This window comes from Schistocerca nitens, chromosome 6 (genome assembly GCF_023898315.1).
Source record: "Schistocerca nitens isolate TAMUIC-IGC-003100 chromosome 6, iqSchNite1.1, whole genome shotgun sequence".
In the NCBI taxonomy this organism is placed as follows: domain Eukaryota; kingdom Metazoa; phylum Arthropoda; class Insecta; order Orthoptera; family Acrididae; genus Schistocerca; species Schistocerca nitens.
In genome coordinates, this window is record NC_064619.1 from 399,931,225 (window position 1) to 399,957,509 (window position 26,285).

General features: G+C 43.4%; 1 protein-coding gene across 1 annotated transcript in view; it reads right to left on the minus strand.

Moving 5' to 3' along the window:
• Positions 1 to 20,985: 20,985 nt before the first annotated feature.
• Positions 20,986 to 26,285, minus strand: part of LOC126263378 (V-set and transmembrane domain-containing protein 2B-like) — a 172,238-nt gene continuing 166,938 nt past the window's right edge. Inside the window, exon 8 of the mRNA XM_049960470.1 lies at positions 20,986 to 21,404. The gene's annotated coding sequence lies outside the window, so the exon portion shown is untranslated. The remainder of the gene's footprint in view (positions 21,405 to 26,285) is intronic.

Below are 26,285 nucleotides of genomic sequence, written 5' to 3' on the forward strand. Positions count from 1 at the left end.
CGCCGTTACGTGAAGAGACCCAGGCTTCGACGGTCACGTCTTTACCCATCACCTACGCCAAGGTTGCACAGGACCCCGTCGTACCATTCTCGATTGCGCCAGCAGCATCGTCAACGCCACCCGCCGCAGCACAACGCGCCGACGACACAAGCACGGCGCCGCCTACAGTGCTCGCTTCAGGACCGTCCGGGTTGCAGACCGAAACCGATGTTGGAACCATTGACGTCGACCTCGGTGTCGTGCCGACGTCTGCCTTTGTCCAGACAGGTTCGGCGACAGACGACGGGCGACCGCATTCTGATTCAAAAGGCCACGTCAGACAACAGCGGTCGCCTCGCAAACACAGGAAACGTCGACGAACGCCTTCCGATGACGCCCTTTCTCAGACGGCCCAGCGAGATGTCGACCTGATGTGTGACGGTGATCTCCCACATTGTGCCCAGTCACGCGATGTGGCAGCAACAGGCGCCCCTCCTGTGACGCCTACTCTCCCAGCCAGGGACGTGTCCTCGCCGTTGTCAACGAATGATGACGGCGGTACCCCTGCCACTCATGTTGCGGAATCCACAACACCCGTTCCGGAAGTACGTGACCTTCAATTTCCACGCCGTCAGCTTCCTGGGCCGATGACGTTGAAGAAGAAGCGGAACAGACTGCCAGCGCGTCTGCACAGGAGTCCACCTCGGCGACACTGGGGCTGGCGCCCCGCCAGTAATTATCACCACTGCGCGACCACCGGCGGGTCTCCACCTGCCGGCTACTTGGCTCAAATGGTTCAAATGGCTCTGAGCACTATGGGACAAAACTACTGAGGTCATTAGTCCCCTAGAACTTAGAACTAGTTGAACCTAACTAACCTAAGGACTTCACAAACATCCATGCCCGACGCAGGATTCGAACCTGCGACCGTAGCGGTCTTGCGGTTCCAGACTGCAGCGCCTTTACCCGCACGGCCACTTCGGCCGGCTGCCGGCTACTTCTACCGCACGTTCTGCAAATACTGAGGATGGCCGTACATAGCAATATCGTATCGCCACGATCAATCTTGCCACCATTCGTGCCCCCCATAAAATGGCCATGTTCAGAGACACTATTTACTCTGCGGATGTGGATATAGCGCTCTTACAAGAGATGTTTATGGCTGACTTCCTAGTTCCCACCGGATACAACGCTCATGTTTCCCCCGCATCCGACACCGGTAGCGGCGTCGCCATCCTGCTGCGCGACGGACTCCCTGCAGAGGACGTCATCTACCTCCCCACTGCGCGAGGTATGGCCCTCACACTGTTCGGCGTGCGTATTATTAATATCTACACCCCGTCCGGCACTGGCCGCCGTCATGACCGACAAACTTTTTTTGCCGAAAGCGTCACACCCCTCTTCACCGGTCCGCAGGACGATTTGGTACTCGGTGGGGATTTTAACTCGACACAAGAGCCCTCGGACCAACTCCCGCGACATTCCCCTTGTGCATCTCTCACAGTGGTCATCGACCGTCTACGACTTGTTCACACATGGAAGAAGCTCCACGGAATTCAACCGGGCTATACATTCTACACCTCTCACTCGTCAAGCCACATAGATCGCATCTACGTTACCCGCTCCCTTGCTGATGGCACACGTCATGCGGAAGTCTGGCCCTTGGCCTTTTCAGACCATGATGCGGACCCCTGTGACGTCACTCTCGCCCGTCAGCGAATGTGGCATATTCGTGGTCTGTGAAACTCAATGTCGCTCACCTGACCTCCTCAGACTGTCGCCGTATGGTCGAAGAAGCGTGGGCACGCTGCCACCATCGTCGAGAAGCCTATGACTCCACCTTATCATGGTGGCTCTCCTGTGCAAAGCCGACCCTCAGGAAAACTCTGATGAGTTATGGGAAGGAATTAAAGGCGTGGCAAACTCATACCCTGCACTTCTACTACACCATGCTACGTGACTGTACGACGATGCCTTTCTCGCTAGCCCGGCAGTCGATGGTCCATCGCACGAAGGCGCAGATCTCCTTGATTATGCGGCGTCACTTGGAAGGCACTGTAGTCCGTTCTCGAGCTTCTAATCGAATCCCTCAAGAACGTCCGTCGATGTACCACCTCCTTCAGGAAAGACAACGACGACGACGAGCTCTGATCCAAGTCCCCACTGATGTGGAAGGGCGCCGGCACGACACCCAACAAAACATCGGTCGTACTCTCCATGCTCATTTGCCGGGCTATACGCAGCCGTACCGCATTCTGCAGCACTGATCACAGAAGTCGCTCAGCTAGCTACGAACACTCTTCCGGAGGATGCAGTGCATGACCTCCAAGACGACGTAACCACAGATGAAGTGGTAGATGCTATCAAGGCGGGTTCCGATAACAGATCTCCTGGACCTGACGGTATATCCATTGAATTTTATAAAAGTTTTCACTATTTGTTGGCTTCCACGTGGACGGCAATCGCACAAGAGCTGATGTCACCGATGACAGTGGTCCCGAGCGCCTTTCTAGAAGGCATTATTATCCCCGTACATAAACCGCGCGGGTTATCGAGGGTCCCGGACTATCGACCAACTACTTTGCTCAACAGCGACGTGAAAATATTCACACGGCTACTGGCATCGCGACTCAAGAAGGTCGCACGTCACGTCACAACCTGCGACCAGACTTCCCTAGGAGGCGACAACAACATCCGTACGGACCTTTGCCGTTACAGAGACATGATAGCATTAGCGCATTATCAGCGTCTCCCTGGCGCCTTGGCTTCACTGGACTTTAGCCAGGCTTTCGACCGTGTTGACCACTACTATTAACGGACAGTTCTTCAGCATATGGGTTTTCCTGGCGGTATTATCACAGTGGTTATGCGCCTGTTGAGTAGTGCAACCTCTAAAATCATGTACAATGGTCGCCTAACACCGCCCCTGGTCATCGCACGATCTGTGCGGCAAGGCTGCCCTCTTTCCACGATTTAGTATGCTTTCGCCTTGGAACCCCTGCTCCAGGGCATGCGCCAACGTTTGGAAGGTGTGGCTGTGCACGGCCACCGTTTTTGTTGTACAGCCTACGCAGACGACATAGTACTATATCTGCACAGTGAAGATGAAGTACGAGCAGCACTGACATGGGTGGCGACTTACGGCGAAGCGTCGGGGAGCTGCCTCAACGTGTCAAAATCCAAGGTCCTGCTCATTGGTGAGGGCTTGCCGGAGAGATGCGCTGCCCCCCTTAGTGTCGCCGCCACAATACGGTGTCTTGGTCTCGATTTCACAGCAGACCTGCGCCGCTCAGCGACTATCAATGGTAGACGCTTGCTACAGACAATCAGAGCAAATCTCGCAGATCACCGGCTACGAGCTCTCGACGTTATCCAACGCGCGCAATACGTGAACGTGTATCATGCTTCCCGTATACCACACGTGGCTCAGGTACTACCAGTCCCAAATCTCCTGGCCCGACGACTTTTGATGGCTTTCGGCTCCTTCGTCAGCTCGGGGATGTTATTCAAGGTGCAGTATGAATCCCTTGCACTGCCACGAGATCGTAGCGGGGTGGGACTCATCCACGTGCCGACTCGTGTCAAGGCCCTATACGTCAGCTCCCAACTAAAACTTTGGCATCGTTGCCCGCAGAGCCTTACTAGCCTCCTGCTTCACAACTTTGCACCGGCCTCCTTGTCCGCCCCAGTACTGGTATCGACCATTCCAACCCCCTTTTATTACATCCAACGATTTTTCCTGGAGTTCAGTTATATCTACCGGTCCTTACCACTTACACGTTTGTACCTTACGAAAACAGTCTCCGAATTGTTACAACAGTGCCGCCCGTCCAACCCCATCGAACGTAAGTATGCACAGTACGTGTGGCGACATATATGGAAGGCGATCCATCCTCGTTTTCTTGAATCAGACGTTCAATCAGCGTGTTACATCACCGTGAATGGCAAACAAGTTAAGCGAGATCGTCTGCACCGCATCCATCTCGCCGATTCATCCCTCTGCACCCACTGTGGAGTGGATGACACGGATGTCCACCGGTTCCACTGTGGCACAGCGTTCGACGTCTGGACACTTGCGCGGCGAATTTTAGCGTTTCTTACTCGCCAGACACCGGCTCAGATCGACGTCCACATGCTTTTGTACCCCGATAAGACTTTCTACCCCTCAGCCAAAACTCACTCTGTGATTTGGATCTGTGGCCACACGATCCGCTATCTTTTTACTTCTGGCGACAAGTCTACGCTAGGATATTGGACTTATCTCAACGAACGACACTGCGTCCTGATACGCAACCCACGCTATAAGCAATATTTTTCCAATTTCTTACGGAGCACTTTCGATGACCCACTTAGTAGCTGGAACGTTCAAGCCCTGAGAAGCTGAAAACTGTATAAACCGAACCGAACTGAATAGATCTGCTACCCAGAACCCATGTCTACGCCATGAGAAGACACGTTTGGACGAGCTGGCATGCTGTAGGCGGAGACACTTCAGAAGCTCCTGTAAGAACTGGTCTTTAACTACAAGACGCACGACAACTTTAATATATTAAAAAAAACTTTTCCTAATTTATTCCTCATAATTTGTTCTTAAAGGAACAAGAAATTTGATTTTGGCTTTGAGAAACTCTTTTTTTTCCAAAAGATTGCTTCTTCGCCAACAAGACGAAGGAGACTCATTTTTGTTTACTGGAAGGAGAAACCAGTGTAATTGGAGTCCTTTGTTTTCTTTTGAAAAAAAAATAAAAACTTTTCCTTATTTATTCCTCATAATTTGTTATTAAAGGAAAAAGAAATTTGAGTTTGGCTTTGAGAACAAAAAAAAGCGGTTCTAGGCGCTAAAAAAAAAAAAAAGATGGATAGAGCGTCTGCCATGTAAGCAGGAGATCCCGGGTTCGAGTCCCGGTCGGGGCACACATTTTCAGCTGTCCACATCTAGGTATATCAACAACACCTGTCGGCGGCTGAGGGTTTCAGTTAGTCATAATTTAATCCGTTTAGTTCCGAAAATAGCACGACCTGATAAGTACGATAACTATCGCATTACCAACTCAATAGTTCATGTGTGCAAGTTTTGACAAGGAAAATATATAGATGAATGAAGGAGTCAATTGCGGAACCGTTACAGGTCGATAAGTTTTGCTTTAGGAAAGGTAAAGTCACCAGAGAGAAGCAGAGACAAACATATATAATGGGAACGATTTCCTAGGCTGTGTTTAAGCCGTCTTCGCAGTTTGTTTTATTCCTCGAGTACTGGTCCAGCAATGTAATTAGGAGAATGTCTTTATGTTGGGAGGTAGAAGGGAGGCGGTGGCAGAAGTAAAGCTGTCAAGGGTGGGCGTTAGGAGGGCCTCGATAGCCTCGTCAGCAATAGATTAATCGGAAACGAAAGGAATATATGGAAAACACTGACAACAAGAAGGGACATAAGATGAGACATCAGGGAATAAACTCTTGTCGTTGGAGAGAGCTCTAGAGGGTAAAAAGTGCATAGGGAGAGAGAGATGGAATATACCCAACAAATGACAGGGGAAATAGGGTGCAAATCGTACTCTCAGATAAAGAGGGGTTCGTGGCGGCCAGAATGTGACAGTAAGAAAACTGACTGCTGTATGTATAAAACATCAAGTCTCGTCAACAGTGACAGTTTTTTTCCAGAAATGAATTATTTGTGTTTTCATTTCAATCAAGTCTTTTTGGAGAATGTCTTGAACACTTGATTTAGTGTGATTTAGTGATGATCCTCCACTGCGATTCGTGATACAGTGACGTTCATTCTCTGCGGTTGCCATGTACACTACTTAACACTGCCTGTTAACAACTGAATGGTTGAAAACATGTCTTTTGTTTATAGTGTTAGTTCAATCTATCACCGTAGTTGCTGCACTGACATTACTTACAGGCCAATAATAAAATCAGTTTCGGAATCTTTTGGACGAACGGCTTATATAATTGCGTCCATCAAGAGCAAATACTGTTCATTTAAGATTACACATCCTCAAACTTGAGTGAGCAAAATCTCTCTTCTAATTTTTCTAAGATAATACGTTTCTCGAACATAACGTTTGCGGCAAGACTCTTAGGCTAGAGATGTTGCACACTATGTGTGTGACAGGCAATTTTTTGCCGTCCCTGGACAATGCCAGAACCGCTGCCGCATTATGTGTGGAAGATGGCGTCTTCAGTTGCGCGCGGATTTTCCGTGGACGTAATAAGAATGTAATAACTTGGCAAACAACGGAGCGACAATTTTCCCCTGGCAGTGTCGTTTCGTCGGCAGGAGATTGCAATACGTAGCGGCCGAAGCGTGCACAATCTCCGCATGCGGGGACAGCCGGCTCCTGCTGGCGGACGCCATGAATTTATGAGGCGCCTCTCAACGCACCGCCGTGTAACGCGAGCGGAACGCGCGGACCGGGTCCAGCATGAAATTTAAAAACCAAATACGAAGCTCGGGCGACGTCCAGAGGCGAATAAAAAATAAGCGGCGAGAAGGGTTTGCGGTAGTTGGCGCGACGATTTTCTGCTTTAACCTGACATTATACTCGGCAGCGTAAAATAAACCACTTATTCTTACGTGGAACAGGTACGTTTTAATAACTGTTGATGTATGGTACGAAATATGAAAACGGCGCGGTGGTATACAGCGATCTAAAGAGTTCTAACAGTCGAAATACACTCTATACACTAAATGTTCAAAGGTATCCAGACGTCTGTTAATGGACATTAATACGTCTAGCCTAGCTTGAACACTACTGGGGACACCTTCAGTGAGCTGTATGAATGTCTGTGGAGAGCCGGCCGGTGTGGCCTAGTGGTTGTAGGCGCTTCAGTCTGGAACCGCGCGGCCGCTACCGTCGCAGGTTCGAATCCTGCCTCGGGCGTGGATGTGTGTGATGTCCTTAGGTTTTTTAGGATTAAGTAGTTCTAAGTTCTAGGGGAATGATGAGTTCAGATGTTGAGTCCCATAGTGCTCAGAGCCATAACCATATGTCTGTGGAGAAATAGCAGGCCCTTGATCCTCAGAAGACGAAAGCAGAGAAGGCAGTACCGTTGTACTCTGGGGTCTCGAACAAGTCGACGTTCTAAATCATTCCAAAGGTGTTCCGTTTCAGGAATGTTATTGTCTACAATTGCTTCACAGATGCTAGCTTATGTCAAGGTGCATTATCGGGTTTCTACAAACAAGCATCATTTCAGAACAGTTGCTCTATGTTAAAGTCGTTCATACCTTTGTGAATTCAGAGTTTTCTTAAGAGCACTAAGGGGACCACATCTTAAATGCGAAAGAAACACCAGAGTGTAACGTTATGTCCTCCCTACTTAACACAACGGCAGGTAACGCTCCCCGGCATTCGCCAAACCCTACCCTATCCATCGGTTTGGCACAAGATAGACCCTGATTCATCACTGTAAATCACTCATTTTCAGGCGTCATTACCTAGTGACGTCATTCTTTACATCACTTTAGTTGTCGATTAGCACTGAATACATGAATATGTAGCTCACGACGAGCTGCTCGACGATTATACCGCACTCCACTCTTAACTATTGTGTCCACGCATTCACTGTGGTAGCTAGACTGCTTATGCAGTTGTTTGCAGCCAGCTGCCACAGTACTCAACAGTCGCTGTCCGACAGTTTATAACGTCTGCCTGGTCTTATTTCAGCTATGGCTTCCCCTTCGCTTTTCCATTGCACAGCCACATCACCAACATTCCACTTGATCAGCATTAGAAGGTTTCAAATGTCCATGATGTATTGTTCTTCCGGTAGCACGCAACAAATAGGTCACGTTCGAAGTCACTGACTGACGCACTACGGTGTGGCTCCTTTTCTACTGACAATATTCCCGCCGTTTACTGCGTCCTGCTCACTTGCACATCCAGGGAAGAGGAGCGACTACTTAGGCAGACAGATAAACCCGCATCGCATAAAAGAAGCTCTAGGTGACCGTCTGGCATCAGCTAACCTCGTTCTTTGGCGGCTAAATACCTCCACATGCAAACACACATAATTGGTTTCTGAAAGTACATCATCGTTGTGATACATAATGTTCGATACTAACAACACAATATTTCTCTCCTTTTTTTACGCTGGTTGGACTGAATCTCGTGATATCTGTGTTACCGCATTACACGTGGATGTTCAGATATGTATCATAAGACAGTGCAAGTAACTTAGGACTCAAATACCTCATTCCACTATCCCACTAATTAATTCTACACAAGAAAATAGGAAAGTTTACGTCGCCCAAGCATAGGCGAGTAATTAGGAAAGAACGATTGATAAAATATTTGGACATTGGTAAAGCAGACAGGAAGCAGGGAAATGGAATGCAGTCTGAAGAACCATTCCAATTAATTTTAACGTTTCGGATGCCTGAGCGAGTGACACTGCCGCCTTGAGTTGATAAGGAAGTAAAGTGAATTTGCGTATGGGTATCTGGGGCGTAGAGCGCGGCGTGGCCGCCCCGGCCAAAGTGCTGAACCTGGCCAAGCAACCGGTACAGGAGAGCCAGATGCAGGGGCGTCAAATAAGGGCCGGATGTGGGGAAAATCACGGTATGGGAATTTGCACGACGTGTTGACAGCTTAACAGGGCTGGCTATGCTCCAAGCAATGGCCTAGTCTCAGTCAGATTGAACGATGGCGTCCTACAGTTCTCTGAGAACGTATAACAATTCAAAGTATTAATACACATCTGAACACATTTGTGATCTCGGAAAAATGAGGAGCATCTAGTGATACAGTATTCGGTATCTTCAAAAGTGCAAGAGTTAATATTTGACAGTGAATAAATACACTACTGGCCATTAAAATTGCTGCACCACGAAGATGACGTGCTACAGACGCGAAATGTAACCGACAGGAAGAAGATGCTGTGATATGCCTAGTGAATAGCTTTTCAGAGGATACGCACAAGGTTGGCGCCGGTGGCGACACCTACAACATGCTGACATTAGGAATGTTTCCAACCGATTTCTCATACACAAACAGCACTTGACCGGCGTTGCCTGGCGAAACGTTGTTGTGATGGCTCGTGTAAGGAGGGGAAATGCGTACCATCACGTTTCCGAATATGATAAAGATCGGATTGTAGCCTATCGCTATTGCGGTTTATCGTATCGCAACATTGCTGCTCGCTTTGATCGAGATCAAATTACTATTAGCAGAATATGGAATCGGTGGGTTCAGGAGGGTAATATGGAACGCCGTGCTGGATCCCAACGGCCTGGAATCACTTGCAGTCGAGATGACACGCATCTTATCCGAATGGCTGTAACGGGTCGTGCAGCCACGTCTCGATTCCTGAGTCAACATATTGGGACGTTTGCAAGACAAAAACCATGTGCAAGTACAGTTTGACGACGTTTGCAGATGCATGGACTATCGGCTCGGAGACCATGGCTGCGGTTACCCTAGACGCTGCATCACAGACAGGAGCGCCTGCTATGGTGTACTCAACGACGAACGTGGGTGCACGAATGGCAAAACGTCGCTTTTCGGATGAATCGAGGTTCTGTTTATAGCATCCATTTCTCGGATGAATCCAGGTTCTGTTTATAGCATCGTGATGGTCGCATCAGTGTTTGGCGACATCGCGGTGAACGCACATTGGAAGCGTGTATTCGTCATCGCCATACTGGCGTATCACCCAGCGTCATGGTATGGTGTGCCATTGGTTACACGTCAGGGTCACCTCTTGTTCGGATTGACGGCACTTTGAACAGTGGACGTTACATTTCAGATGTGTTAAGACTCGTGGCTCTAACCTCCATTCGATCCCTGCGAAACCCTACATTTCAGCAGGATAGTGCACGACCGCATGTTGCAGGTCCTGTATGGGCCTTTATGGATACAGAAAATTTTCGACTGCTGCCCTGGCTAGCTCATTTTCCAGATCTCTCACCAATTGAAAACGTCTGGTCAATGGTGGCCGAGCAACTGGCTCGTCTCAAGACGCCAGTCACTACTCTTGATGAACTATGGTATCGTGTTGAAGCTACATGGGCAGTTGTACCTTTAAACGCCATCCAAGCACTGTTTGACTCAATACCCAGGCGTATCAAGGCCTTTATTACGGCCAGAGGTGGTTGTTCATGGCACTGATTTCTCAGGATCTATGCACCCAAACCGCATGAAAATGTAATCACATGTCAGTTATAGTAATATATATTTGTCCAATGAATACCCGTTTATCATCTGCATTTCTTCTTGGTGTAGCAATTGTAATGGCCAGTAATGTACTGTCACAATGAACCTCTCAGTTAACAACTCTTAAACGCTTCGTACGATTTCAACATACGATATCTCAAACGATAGCATTGCACTATAGCTAACAGCTACGACTGCGACATGTCTTTATCTGCTTCATTTTATGATTTACTAAACTTTTATCCATACGTTTGTCAGAACATCGTATCCTCCACAATTACACAGAAAATGAATTCAGCATATACCTCACATTCTTTTTAACTTGTGTGTTTACTTAACGAATTGCCTCTGACTGTCTTTAAAAATTAATTACAAATGATAACACAAATTCACGTTGAATTAAATGGTCAGTTGCATGTGTTACCTAGCACCGCCTTTGTAAAAGAATGCCAACAGACGTTTCCGACGATCAGGCCTAAATAATTGTTTAAACATCATTTAAAGACAATCTGTTGCAATTTATCATGAGCAAACTTGTGAAATAATACTGGCTAATTTAAGTATAGACAAACCTGTAAAAGGCATCAATGTCACCAAATGTTAACATTATTTCTGTATTTAAATATTGCTTAAATATATCAGTTTAGTTGGGGAAGTTGTCAAGATGAGTCGAATCATGTGTTTAGAGCTTAAAAATGATGTATTTCTGGTGGGGACTGCATTCAGCCAATGGAAAAACAAACAGCAGCCGATCACTGCGGAATTCGAGTGGAGAACGCAAATTTTTCGGATGAAGTGCTTGAGGGAGCGATGCTGGACACATTTAAGCAAGTTCCAGAATGTGGCAGACATGCCTGTGGTAACGAGTGGTATTCAATCACGGAGCTATTTGATTCTGGGTGGTGAACGGTCGCTACGATACTTAAACTTCTGAAAGGATATTATATTTCGAGAGGTCTGAATGTGATCTATAATAGGACTCTTAACTTTTTCTGTTTGTACTACAGAGCTGAGGATAGAAAAAGTATGAGTTACTACGTTTTGTGTAATATGTGTTAATTTGTACATCATCATGTTGAACTCCGAACTGTTGTGAGCAAGTGAATATTTCGTGTAAAGTGATTACGAAATGGACTACGTTTTCGCATATATTTGATTACATTGTAGTTTGGAAAATTTGCTACTGTTCTCGCAATGCACTTGACGTACTGTACAGCATTTGATAGGGATATTTTCTGTCTGTATTTCAACGGAATACCGCAGGATTACTTCTCATTTATTTGACGCGTCCATTCTTGAAAAAACATTATTCAACATATTTCTCTCTCGTCTACATCAGTTACAGATGTTGGAATACAAACCTTGTTAATAAATTATTCATTTAACAATTATTTTGTATTTCTATGTATTTTATTAAGTCGACATTCTAGACTATTTGATTGCAGGATCACAGCTGCAGGTCATGAAAGTCCCTAAGACTCCAAAGATGTATTCTTTCTAAGATCCGCCCAAAGGCCAAGTTCTTAAAGTACGTGTAACCACAGCTGGTTTCTGCTCGTGAGGAGTATTGTTTGAAAGAACTACACTAGCGGTAAGCGTTAGGTGCTATCGTAAACGGAATAAAAATAAGGTAAATTAAACTGCATAAGGTTTCCTCTCAAATATGTGTTCTGTATGCAAACCATTCGGCTACTCCCACGTCTGCACAAACTTTAGAGTCACATTAATATGACTACGTGTAATAACCACTCACAGACGGCAGGTAGGACCTCTAACAGTACAGGGTGTATAGTGTGGGTAGAGGGGCCGCGGAATAACGTTCAGTTATTGTCGTAATGAGAAATTTATATGACAGATGAGAGATTTATATGACAGATAAATTAGCATGATCATTGGCTTTTGAGCTAATGGTGGAAGCATTTCCGAAACTGATAAGTTCGTAACATATCAGCTTGCCACTACGGTTAAGGTATACTGTGCATGGCAAAATGGCACTATCCAAATTACCTGCGCTGCGTCTCGCATTGGTGCTGTTTGTAAGTTCCCGCTCTCTGTTGGAGGCCAGACCATATCGTTTAGTTGGCATGGTTGTGGCTGTTTGTCTTCTTCTCGTCTTGACTGGCGCCACTCTTTTTGCAAGTGTTGCCTGTCCACTAGTGGCAGCAGCGGCGGTTATGGATATGTAGTAACTCTTGCCCTATCTTTGGGTCCACGTCGTTGTTTTTTCCGAATCGTGTGAGGGTGGCAGTTTGGTTGGGGACTCAGGAGCCAGGTCCGCGATGTGCGGGACGCTGGTGGCGTGCATGGAATGCCTGATCCAAGGCCTGTTGCCACAAGGGTGCACGACCTTGTCGTAAACCGGATCCTGCAAGCTTTAAGTTGAGTACAATTGGGTTCAAGTACATAAACCACCACCATTGTAAGAACTTGCGATTCTCCAGTGATTTGGGTTCGTGTTGTTGTTCATAATGTTGCTGAAGATCAGCGAGTGGAGTGCTTGGGGAAGGCGGATCTGATTAGCTTTCCTGGACTTCTAATCACTATTTATTGCGTTCAGTTGTTACTATTTGTTAAGTTCAGCCAGCCGTATTTTTACTGCATCGTGGCCGCTAACGCCCCAGTTACCTGTTTTGGGGGCTAGTGTAAGTTTCGTCCCCTTGGCGCTGCTGTCCGGTTAGCATCTAGTTTTGACAGCTTTCTTGATTGTAGGTTGATTGGCGAGTCTTCTACTCTGGTGGTAGTGATTCGTTTCTCGTGCCGGGCGCTCTAAGCACAGTATTCTGGGGGCGTAGTGCAGTCTGCCATTTCCGGCTTTGGCGTGTTGTTCCATTCTTGCATTTGGTTTATTGGATGTCAGGTAGCATCAGCAAGATTACCATTAATCATTCGTTAGACTGACACTAGTGTGAGTTACCATCCTGTGAAGTGAATGTAATTCTTCGCTACCTATCTCATCGCTCACGAAAGTGTTTTTTCCCAGACCAACTCAGAGGTCGATTCCTAGTACACAGTCTGTGACTGGCTCTTGTGTTTTATTATTGTATTTGCTGTTTTATTGTATGTTTCTAATTTTTTTAATATAATTCCCATGCTTGGCCTTACAGCAGGTTCAAATGTTTGTGCCACCAAGTTTACCATCATTTTGTCTCACGCGTTTGGTGATCAGTTGCCTGTATTTTTAATTAACGCTTGCTATTGCATTGCTGTTTTACAGCATATTTGTTAAATTTCTTTTTTATAATTGCCGATCTGCGTTAAAGGCCTTCAGCCGTGACTGTGGTTACTTGCAGTAAAATTCTAATTGGGATCACATTGACTTGTTTTTAAAATATTATTTGCCGTGTCTGTGTTTTATGCCCATTTGGTAATTTGTAACACACTGAAAGCACTATTAATTACACAGTTGTTTATTCATTAATAACGTGTGATATCTTTATTTATTGCTGAGTCTGGAATTACCGTTTGAAAAAAATAAATGTGAGTAACTGCAAAAGGGAACCAATAGCTACTGATTACGGCCCCGTCCTCAATCGTAACCGAATCCTGCTTACCTTGACTACCAGGTCCCATCAAAGCAGGCGCCGAGGCAACTGTGGTTCACCACGAGCCATAGATCCAGACTGCTGTCTATCGGCGACGAAGGCTGAAATTTGCACGCCAGCAACACAGCTGGACATCCACTGAGTGGCGTCAGGTGGTCTTTTCAGACGAATCACGTTCTATATTCCATCGGACAGATGGCCGTTGGCGTGTACGGTGCGAAACATCTGAAAGCAAACACCCTGCAACAACTGTGAGTAGCGTTCAGACTGGAGGAGGGAACGTTATGGGTTGGGGAATACTTTGGTGGCGTTCCTCTGTTGACCTCGTCACTCTGGAGCACAATCTATCGACACAAATACGCATCTATCCTTGGGAATCAGATCAGCCTCTACATGCAGTTTGTTTTTCCTCGTCACAATGACAACTGGACAGTGCAATCTGTCACACAGCTGTCATTACGTGCGTGGGTTGAAGAGAACCAGGACGAATTTACCGTGCTCCCCTGGCCTCCAAATACCCTGGATATAAAACCAATCGATTATCTATGGCAGCCGCGCGGGATTAGCCGAGCGGTCTCAGTTGCTGCAGTCATGGACTGTGCGGCTGGTCCCGGCGGAGGTTCGAGTCCTCCGTCGGGCATGGGTGTGTGTGTGTGTTTGTCTTAGGATAATTTAGGTTAAGTAGTGTGTAAGCTTAGGGACTGATGACCTTAGCAGTTAACTCCCATAAGATTTCACACACCTTTGAACATTTTTTTAAATCTATGGGAGCAGCTCGATAGCTCTGTTGGTGTCATGGAACCGCAGCCGAGAAAGCTATCGCAGCTGGCCACAGCATTGCAGTCGGCACAGCTCCACATCTATTTCGTTACCTACCAGAAACTCGCTGACTCTCTTCCTGGCACGTGTCTCCCTGCAAAGGGTAGTTATTCAAGTGCCTGACAGGTGACCACATTAATGTGACTGACAGCGTATATACGGCTCAATCCTCTACATAGTTCACACAGGAAGTTACTAGTAATATCAAAGATCCTTTTTTGGTCCTATTCCATTAAGGCAGATTGTCGATAAAGGAAAAACTTGCTTTCATGTTCATCTGTAAGTGTAATATTTGTTCTTAGTCTCATAATGAATCACGGATAGTCTTCTTAGAAAACAAGTTCTCCAGATTGATCCAACAGGGTTTTACGAGAGCCACGACAACTTTATTCTAGCGATTTGCATTTAATTACTCCAACTATTTACGTTATAATTTTGCATGGTTCACGTCGAATATAGCTGCGCGTTTCTGGATTTGTTGTTCCAACACTAAAAAAGTGCTCTAAACCGCGTTCTTCAAGGATACATTCCACTTTCCCAACAAATATTAGTTCTAATTCGCCTTCCTTAACACTGTTTTTACGTGATTATTCAGTTTCATATCGTTTCTTAGTATAACTGAAAAACTTCTGCAGTGGTACTACTTACCCTGTTTTCCATTAATCTTGTAACCGGATACTCTTCCTTATAGCAGTTTATTACATCTATCCACACGAAAGAGATCTTTCATTTTTTGCGACAAGTGGAAATGTTGTCCAAGTCCTTTCGCGTTTCCTTGCGGTCGACACTTTCCTGTAGGCAACAACATCGTCTGCAAGCAATCTTGTAGTGAAGCTGATTGTATGTGACATCGGTTTATTCACAGGGTATTTGGCATATAGATACAGACATTGTCACAATCGTTGCATTAAAATGTACCCTTTCAGTATGTTACTTGTTTATTACCTGATGATTCCTTTTAAGCGCTATATGTCCAAGAAGTGTACTGCGCCTATCAGAACACACTACCCGTTTCGCGTCCACGTGGCTGCCCAGGGGAAAAATGAACATTACTATATAGCTGATGCCTCACCTATTTAGACTTACTAACCTGTCTAAAAACAGACTACTAATAATAGTTACCATTACTACATTGGAAATGAAGTTGATATTGATGTAATATTGTTCCAGTATAGTATTTTCAGCAATTAATTGCACTTATATCCCTAACATCCAGTATAGTGAAAACTTCAGAGGTTTTATAACACTTCCTTGAAGTAAACCTAATGTAAAGATTGACTTCCAGTTTTTTACTTCTAGCTGATCACATATTTACGAAGATATGCTATATAGAATGATGGTAAGCAGATGACAATGTGACAGCCTCGAACATGGTTCACAAAAAATTTAAAAAAAAACAGTATTGAAATGTTTCCAGAATGAGATTTTCACTCTGCAGTGGAGAGTGCGCTGATATGAAATTCCCTGGCACACACTGCCAGGATGTTTCATTTTAATGATTTCTTGCATCCATCGTTAGCTAAACACAGCAGTACGTTTGTCACAACAGTAGTTTACCCTGTTTTAGTTTCAATATGAAAAGAACTATATGTTTCTCACTCTAAATACAATAGAAATGTGTGAGTGCATTTTTCTCTCTTTGAAAAGTGGCACACACACACATACACATTAATTCTTCTTCCTTTGCGTGTTGCCCCCCCCCCCCCCCCCCACACACACACACACAAAGACTTCAGTTTTGTTAGGGAGAAATCCAATATGAAGTTTGTTATGCCACTCACACTGGAACGGCTTCACAGGCTGTATCTGCAAAGTCATAAATATTTATGTTTTCCATTAATTAATATCAAATTGATCCTAACACTTGCTGTTAGGGTTTGAGATAACATTGGTTTTTAATTGATTACATAACCAGACATATTTGCTGTTTATTACGCCTGCTTTGCTTGATTTTATGATCTTTGTTATTATAACAGGAATTCTGACACTTAAGAGCAATGTTCATAGCAGTGTAAATGATAAATACATGGGAAACAGTCCGAAACAGTAACAACTGAGCACGTTTTACACAATTACAAACGTATCAACCTGTTTCAGACGCCAGCTCTCGTAATATAATATCATTTTCAAGGTGAGTATTTGTTCGTTGATGTGGGATTCACTATCACGTTTAACTCTTCTAAAGATTTTATGTAACATCATTGTGAAGCTAACTGTGTGAAATGAGAACTCAGAGTGTGGAATTTACGTTCCAAGAGTGACAAGTAAAGACCAGAGTTAATAAAAATTGTAATAGCTCGCTTTCGTCCGCCTCCACAGCCATCTGCCACACAATTTGCCAACCGATACGTGAGACATCACATCTCAGAGGTGACAATTCATCAAATAAGTTACATGTGGTTATGACTTATCTAAAACCCACTCTTATAGGTTCAAGGAAAGTGAACTCGCTCTCGACATGAGGAGATGTGTTTATCTGGAAATGAATAAGCACCTTGCATTGACAAGTGTTCAGCTTTTAGTGAAGACAGCATGAGTGACTTTCTTAGGGGCATCCCTCTCGTATAGGTTAATACCGAGGTGGTTACACACGTCCGCATCAGCGGCACAGCACTCTGGGCTTAAAATAGAATTTGACAGATGTCTTCCATTATTCGAAGACATGTCGTGTTCATAACGCTCTTCCATTACGGTAGCTTCCGAATACAGTTACTGCAAGTGCATCAGTCTATGTCATTAGGTAAAACAGCTGAGAAATCGTAGATAGTCGATTGTTCGTCACTAAATACACTCATAGAACCACCAAAGGAAAAGAAAATATACAAGAATGTCTTCCAAGAAGAGAAAAAATGGTTCTAATGGCTCTGAGCACTATGGGACTTAACATCTGAGGTCATCAGTCCCCTAGACTTAGAAGTACTTAAACCTAACTAACCTAAGAACATCACACACATCCATGCCCAAGGCAGGATTCGAACCTGCGACCGTAGCGGTCGCGGGGTTCCAGACTAAAGCGCCTAGAGTCGCTATGCCACTGCGGCCGGCTTCCAAGAAGAGAGAAAATTTCATTCATAATAGCTGGCCGGTGTCCAGACATATATGCGCTGCATATTAAAATGTAAAGTTTCCTTCTAAGATGCTTACGGTATGCAGTATTACAAAAATGGAAGTGAAAAAAAAAAAAAAACGAAAGTGCTACAGTAGGATCGATCTTGTTTGTGTACACTGATTTTAATCTTGTCAGACTATTTGCTTAACCTTGAAAGAGTACGTAGTCGGACCTGGCAGACTGATTAGTCGATATGATTCCTATTGAGAGATGTTACTGAATGTTGAATTACTTAACATTACACGTCTGCAGAAGAAAAGTCCGATATGCGTTCCCAGAGCATTATAATCATCAAGGGAGTTTAAAGAGAACCTCGTAACATGCAGGTATGCACTTTTACAGAAGTAAGTCAACCAAGTATGACGAAATAACAATAATGCAACGCAGTTTGTACTGTCGAATTTTAGAATATATTTTACTGAAACAACTGTCTCATGAAGTTACAGAACATGTTGTTAGCGGTTTCTGCAACTGCAAATTCATCCATCAATTATTATCCAAAAAATGAATAGATTTTTAGAGATATTAAACCAGCGATTGATTAAGGGCAAACAAAAGGTGGTTACGGATGGTTTTAGGGTCGACTAAGAAGCCAGTGTGGGCACCAAGTTTTAATTTTTTCTTTCATTCTTACCTAGCCATACTACGTACAGTTGAGGCGCTCGGGGCTAGAAGATGATAAACGACACTCTGAGGAATATTAAGGTGTGTACATTTTTCGTATCTGCTACAAGCTGGTAAGCCACTGGTGGAGTAGTTCTTGAAAATACCAACAGATTGTAGCACACACTCTGTTGTTATGTACTGCAGCAGGGCACAGCACGTCATTTATATGCTTTAGTGTAGCAAGCCATAGCAAGATTGCATCTTTCTGAGAGAACTGAGCAAGTTGTTCAGATGAAAAAAAAAATGCATTGAAGAACCGATACTGAAGCCGATTATTTTGAGAGTGAATCCTTGTACGACGATAAATCGCAGATTTGTTTAACCATCCAAAATTCGCATGATGGTGAATCATCATCAGAGATAAACATCACCATGATGTAATTATTTGTCGTGCCATATTATAGCATGTGACCATGCCGCTTATGATGACAGTGTCGTACATGTAGTATTCAATAATAATAATAATAATAAAAATAATATCAATAATCCCGTGGAGGCCCGGGAAAACAATAGGCCTCCGGTATGTTCTGCCAGTCGTAAAAGGCGACGAAAAGAACAAACCACTAATAGGGCTAACCCCCCTTTTAGTGTGATTAGTTGGTTCAGGACAGAACTAAAGAAGCCTCGGACAAGCGCCGTCATGGTCGGGGACGACGCTTGAACCCTATGCCCGCCCACAATGGTAACGACACTGCTAGCCAACTGGAATATGATTCAAATCAAAATAGAGGTGTTTTGCAGGATATGCTTCCTGCAACCACCCTAGAAGGAAAACAAAGACAGAGGATGAGATGGTCAGATGAAGTTAATCGACATCTCATGGTCTGTTATTACCAAGCAACAAATCTAGGAACCTACACAACTGGATACAGATCACAAGTATACACAACATTTATCACCAGATACCCAGTATTAAAATTTTTAACAGAACAACGACTAGCTGATCAGATCCGTGTAACAATAAAAAATAACAGGATACCCCAGTCAGAATTACAAAATATCAGTAATAATATTCAATGGAACTATGAACTATGGAATAGTTTCTAAGATATTTATCTGGACCCCATTGACCATAGACGATTGTCATATCTGTGATTGGCATTACTGGCTGCCTGTAAGAGATGTTACAATGGCTTGTCATAATAAAGGTGTTAAATTGTGAGGCTGTTGAGTATAATTACGTAGTTTTATGGTGTTAGTCATTTCTGCACTTTTTTCCGGAAGGAGGAGCACTTAACTTCAAACATAGCAAAATAACAGGATGGATGTCTTGTTAACATTTCAGAAATTTTTGGCCTCAAATCCTGATTCAGATTTCCTGAAGTACACCGTTCACTTCCGTGGAATTACCGTCAATACGTGAGGCCGCCCTATACAGATAACACTGAATACGACCTTAAACACCAAAATAATGTAAGCTTGCTCTTGTAAGGCATAAGAGACTGCCTAACGTCATACGTCTGCTTCCCTAAGCATACCTGAGGTACGTCATAGATATTATTTATCCCTGACTCAATAATAATCGCCGGCCGCTATGGTCGAGCTGTTCTAAGCGCTTCACTCCGGAATCGCACTGCTGCTACGGTCGCAGGTTCGAATCCTGCCTCGGGAATGGATGTGTGTGATGCCCTTTGGTTAGTTAGGTTTAAGTAGTTTTAAGTCTAGGGAACTGAAGTTCTCAGATGTTAAATCCCATAGTGCTGAGAGCCATTTAATTTCAACTGAATACGAAGCCACAGAACAGGTTGATGAAGTTCAATTATTTGATGGCATTTTCTAAGATTACACTGTGACCAACTTAAATTGTAATCAGTGAAGCCAAGTGTTCCTACTGAAACTTTGGTGTTATACAGTAACAAGCCATAAAAATATAAGTATTCCTAATATTAAATGCTGTTTAAAAATGTTCTGTTTCATGTTTCAAATATACCTTCTTGCATGCAGTACATATTGATGCAATAGATATACCTCTTATGTCCATTGCCTGATTAATGACATTTTCTGAACCACCGCATGTCTCTCCTGTAAAGTTTATTTAATGTGGTTTACCTTCATCTAGACCAAAGCACCTCAATTCAAGTGAAGTTTATTAATTTCCAAAACACTCTGCGACAAAATATATATGTATTAATGTGAATCGCTGCTGAAACTCTCTCGTTTAAATGTCTTTACATATAAGAAACGATTCTTCTACCGCTGTTCTTCCGGGTGAAGATGAATCTCAGTATAATATATAGTATTTAAATCATGTGTTGTACTTTTATGAAAATCATTTCACATGGAGTATCGAACTACTACTCGCCAATGGAAACTTCTGATTACATTCGTATGTCTGTGTGAAAGTGTTCAAAGTGTGTTCTAGAGACTGCCATAGTACTAGCGTACTTGACGTCACTTCACAAATAACATACATGATATTGTCTATTGGTCAACTCAACATGCACAGAGAAAGAGCATAGACGAATCCACACGTTACTGCCCTTGGTACTGAACTTGATCTGAGAATAAAACATTTCAGAAGCCCTTTCTTCTGTTTCTTTGTACTGTTTTTGTTGAATGAAATGTCTTTTTTGTAACTTACCTGTCATCTACAGATTTCTCTGTGAAATTCTCTTTACGCCGTGAAATAAATTATTACCTACTTATTTCAATATTATAGTCTTTAATCGGGGAACAGGCACTGTAAATAGATCTAGTACATAAGACGTTTTAATAGAAATAATATATTTATATCACGTGGAAAGTCAAGAATCACTTCAGAGTTTCCTCTATAAACCACATGTTCTACTGAGGTACTTTTGCCAGCGATGTGAACAAGCTCAGCGAAGTGAACGAGGTCATCAGCCTGGCAAATCAGTAGCTCTGACAGTTCAGTGTCTCTCGAGATATGCACAGACAACTTGTACAAAGAAAACGACCCCTATGTTCCACTTAACAAAGGCGGAGCTGGGTCTTGAAGTAATCAGTTCTCCCCATGTAATCTTTTTTCTATTCAGTGATGGCTCATATTAAATCATGGAGGAAAGGTTTTCTCGCTCCAGAAGGTCTCTTGCTATACATTCTTTCATCAGTTTCATCTGTCTCCATTTCCGCTCCAGATTCATTTGCACGTCCCAAATTCCGATGACAAACCTGTAACAAATAATGAAAAGATTGTTTCATAGTGTACTGATTCATATTTTTGGTGTTGAATATCCTGGGTTAACGAAAGGAACGTCTTAACATGTTAGATAAACGTAAGCAATAGTTCTTTAACCCAGGGGCCGCCAGAGTTCACTAAGGGTAACACAACTTTTTATTAATTAAAAATTCGTGATTAATAAGTATCTAGGCATTGTGTCATTAAATGAAGTTGTAATAAATCGCGAACGCATAATACGAGGAAAGCAATTCTTAATTCGTTGAGATGAAGTGTCGGAAATGGAAACACAGTCTCAAAATTTAAAGTAGCGATTGATCTCAAATAGATAAGTTATTGAACTTGGAAATTGCCATACACATGTAGTATTGTTTGTAATAATGAGGAATATTGCAGTTCACTAAGACGAAAAACGGAAGTGACTTTCGATCTATGAACATACTGTTGTTACTGGTAAACATTTCCTGTCAAATACGCTGATGAACCTCGAAATTTCAACAACTTTCACCCTAAAGTCATTATTTATAGGGAGAACGAGTCATAAAACGAGATAACGAGTGAAACGTTGATCTTAACGCAATGTAACAAAGTGATTATTCTAACAATGTCTCCGGCCGCTCGTTTGGGATCTTGGTCTTGCAAGCGCGTAAATACTCAGTATTTTAGATAGTGGCTAAGGTAGCAAATTAGAACAAGCAACAAAAAAACCCTAAAACAGATGACGACATTTCTCCAATGGTATTCACTGGAATTAATTTAAAGCATTTAGAACACACTGATCATATTCCGTGTACAGATTTACAGTATCCTGAGCAGCTGGAAAGCGAATGGTACTGTTTAAACCTGATTACCGCAGGCATACCTCTAGACTTCCGGAAAAATATCATCCACGCAACCCCAAAAATAACAACGCATGAAAGACGCAAAGACGATCACAGAATAAGCTTAACTGGTCATACATGAAAGCTGCTGACTATAATAATTTACGGCTGAATTGAGAACAGAACTGAGAAATAGTTCGATGGAGATCAGTTTGGCTTCGGTAACAGTAAACGCACCAAAGAGATAGTTTTGGTTCTGACGTTGCACTTTACAGTGGAAGCAAGACTTAAGAAAATTCGAAACAGCAAGACAGTTTCAAAAGATCTGTAAAACTAGAAAAAGTGTTCTAAACTGTAAATTATTGCAAGAGGTTTCAATTTCTCAAAAAATAGATATTAGTTATAAGGAAAGACGGGTAACACACAGTACGTGCAATAATTCAGAGAGAACAGAATGAATGGAAAATCTGTAAAAAAGAACTGGGATTTTAAGGAGTATGAGAAAGAGATATAGTCTTTCATTCTTATTGTTCAAATTGTACATAGAAGGAACAATGTTGAAAATAAAACGAATGTTCAGGAGTGAGCATAAGATTCGCAGTGAAAGGATAAGAAAGATAAGGTTCGGTAATGGCATTGAAATGAAAGAGAGGAACGGTTACCGGATCTATTGAAGGAATGAGGAACGTAATGAACACACAGTACAAATAGATTAAACGAAAGAAATACGAAAATAGTCAGGAGTAGGAAAAACGAAATAAACGATAAACTTAGAAATAGACTTTTAGACTAAGAAGTAGGTGAAATGAAGGAATTCTGCTATCTCGGAATCAAATTTATGGGTGACAAACGAAGCGAGGAAGACATACTACGCAGTCTAGGTTATGGCAAAGAGGACATTGTTCACTCAAAAAAGTCTACTAACGTCAAACATAGACCTTAAATGGAGGAGAAATCTTCTGAAAAAGTACTTTGGAGCACAGTGTAGAAAGATGCTGAAAATTAGGTGAATTGATAAAAAGAATAAAACCAGAGATTCTACGTGAAGCCAGCAAGGGAAGGAATAAATGGAAAACAGTAACAAGTTAGGTGAAGTGTTAAAGAGAAATGAACAATTTGGAACAGAAGAGCAAATGATAGTCATCAGAGTGATGAAAAATAAAGCTTTGTTTAAGTATTAGTCTCCCTCTTCTACTTTTATCTCACTTTTCTCGCCACTACCAAACCCAGGAAATGTTGTGTCACTCTAAATCTCCTTTAAGTAAAAATGCATAACCAATTTCCCTGACGTCTTTATTAACATCCTTTTGTATAATGCAACATCACCATAAATTTTCTTTTAATTTTAATTTAAAGTAAACAAACACTTAATATTTGTTAGAGAGGTCAAGCATGTTCTTGAGAAATATTTTTCTTAAGTTAGTAGTGACAGACCGCTCATAAAACAATTTTAGATGCAACCCTCTGACAAAAGAGTGAAGCACACAGTGGACATGGTCAGATGTCACCATGTCGTTGCAGCTCTCTGTGAGAGGTAAAATGGCCACCAGAATGCTTTAGTGCTGATCATGTTAAATTGTTACTTGGCCCGGTAGGGTATATAACAGGCGTGAACAGCATCAGATTTTCAGTGAGTCTCGTGCGAGGCAGCATTAGTAGCACCTGACATAGTTAAAGTGCCTCATTGTTGGTCTCCATCTGGCAGGCTGGTCGAATCGTGTAATATGCAGATTTGTGGGACACTTGGATCACACAGAAGCCCGATGTAGGACTGAATGGGAATCTGAGGGCAACCTGGGATGCTCTTTGTGAAGGATACCGACGAGCACATCTGACCAGCACAGGATGGATCGCTTTATTGCGCGCCAAGCACATCGGAGCTCCTTCGCATCTGTGCGTGCCCTAAGAATACTAGTAACGGGCTCTCTGCAACGTTTCGTGTCGTACCGCACAAGTGGTCGGAGACTAGCAGACTTGGACCAGGGAATTGTCATCCCATTTGCAGGCTACGAAAACGGCTGCGGCTGGAGTAGTGTCGTAAACAGGAACCATGGAGTGTTAATGAAAGACCTCACTTAATGTTCAGAGATGAGTTACAGATCTGCTCCTCCCCAGATGACCAACAGTGGCGAGCATGACATCGACCTGGGCGGGGTCCCTTTCTTGCAATGTTTTCGAGAGGCCTTACTCTAGTCGTGATGGTTCCACCGGGGGTGACTTCAGGTCAGGGCTGGTGGTAACTGAGAGAACTGCACAACGCTACGTCACGGACATTCTGCGTCCTCGTGAGATCATGCGACAATATAATGGCGCCATTTTCCAGCGGGACAGCGCTTGGGAACGGTCTCTATGAACAGTCTGCATGGTGCTGAAGTACTTTCTTGGCCAGCAAGATCCCCAGATCTGTCCCCGATAGAACGCGTATGGCACCAGCTCGAATATCAACTCCAGTCCACTACCGTTATGCAGGATAACTAAAACAGCTGACCGATCAAGAGTGGATACAACATTTTTACTATACATTTTTATTGCATCATTCCCAACGGAATCAGTGCATACATCTATGCGAGAAGAGCTCCAACGCCATCCTGATCAGCGAGCTGATACTGCCAACTTCTTTGTAAATCTGGCTCGAGTCAATAATTAAAAAAGTAACAACACATTTCCTGTCTTTCGGTGAACTCTGATTTTCTTTCTTCATCTCCTTCTGCGTGCCTCACTTCTTTTGTAAATCAGTGTAATAAGGATGCAACTACTTCGGCTAAAATTTCCAATATCAGAGGTCGTGGCTGATACATAAATCTATTTCCAAAATAAATCTTTCAATCCCAAACGAAACGGACGCTGTTTTGAAACTTCCTTGCAGACTGAAACTATGTTCCACACCGAGGCTCGTATCCTGAACCTTTGCCTCCTTTCGCGGTCGATATCCTGACTAATTAGATGCGGCAGGTCATGAATTCCTCGCCAGTGCCAACCATTCCATGTCAGAGTAGCACTAGGAACCTAAGCCCTCAGTTATTTGTTGGACGTATTCCAGTCAATCACTTCCTCTACAGTTTTTACCCTCTACAGATCCCTCTAGTGCCATGGAAATTATTCCCTGATTTCTTGATATGATCCTCTCCCTTTTCTTGTCATTGCTTTCCATATAATCCCTTCCCAGACGATTAATCTGTCGCTGCCAGAGCTCTCGAAGCACTCCTAACGATCATCCTTCATGGCTTTACATCTGCTAACACCTACCTCGTACCCTCCAACATATATACATTCTCCTAATTACACTGATGGACTAGCACTCTAGGAAGAAAACGTACATCTACATCAACATCTACATGGATACTCCGCAAATCACATTTTAGTGGCTGGCAGAGGGTTCAGCGAACCACCTTCACAATTCTCTATTATTGCAATCTCGTATAGCGCGCAGAAAGAATGAACACCTACATCTTTCTGTACGAGCTCTGATATCCCTTATTTTATCGTGGTGATCGTTCCGCCCTATGTAGGTAAGTGTCAACAAAGTATTTTCGCATTTGGAAGAGAAAGTCGGTGATTGGAATTTCGTGAGAAGATTTCGTCGCAACGAAAAACGTCTTTCTTTTAATGATTTCCCGCCCAAATACTGTATCATTTCTGTGACACTTTATCCCATATTTCGCGATAGTACAAAACGTGCTTGCTTTCTGTGAACTTTTTCGATGTACTCCGTCAGTCCTACCTGGTAAGAGTCCGACACCGAGCAGCAGTATTCTAAAAGAGGACGGACAAGCGTAGTGTAGGCAGTCTCCTTTGTAGGTCTGCCAATAAAACGTAGCCTTTGGTTAGCCTTCCCCACAACATTTTCTATGTGTTATTTCCAATTTAAGTTGTTCGTAATTGTAATACCTAGCTATTTAGTTGAATTTACGGCTTTTAGATTAGACTGATTTATCGTGTAACCGAAGTTTAACGAGTTCCTTTTAGCACTCATGCCGATGACCTCACACTTTTCGTTATTCAGGGTTAACTGCCACTTTTCGCACCAAATGGTTCGAATGGCTCTGAGCACTT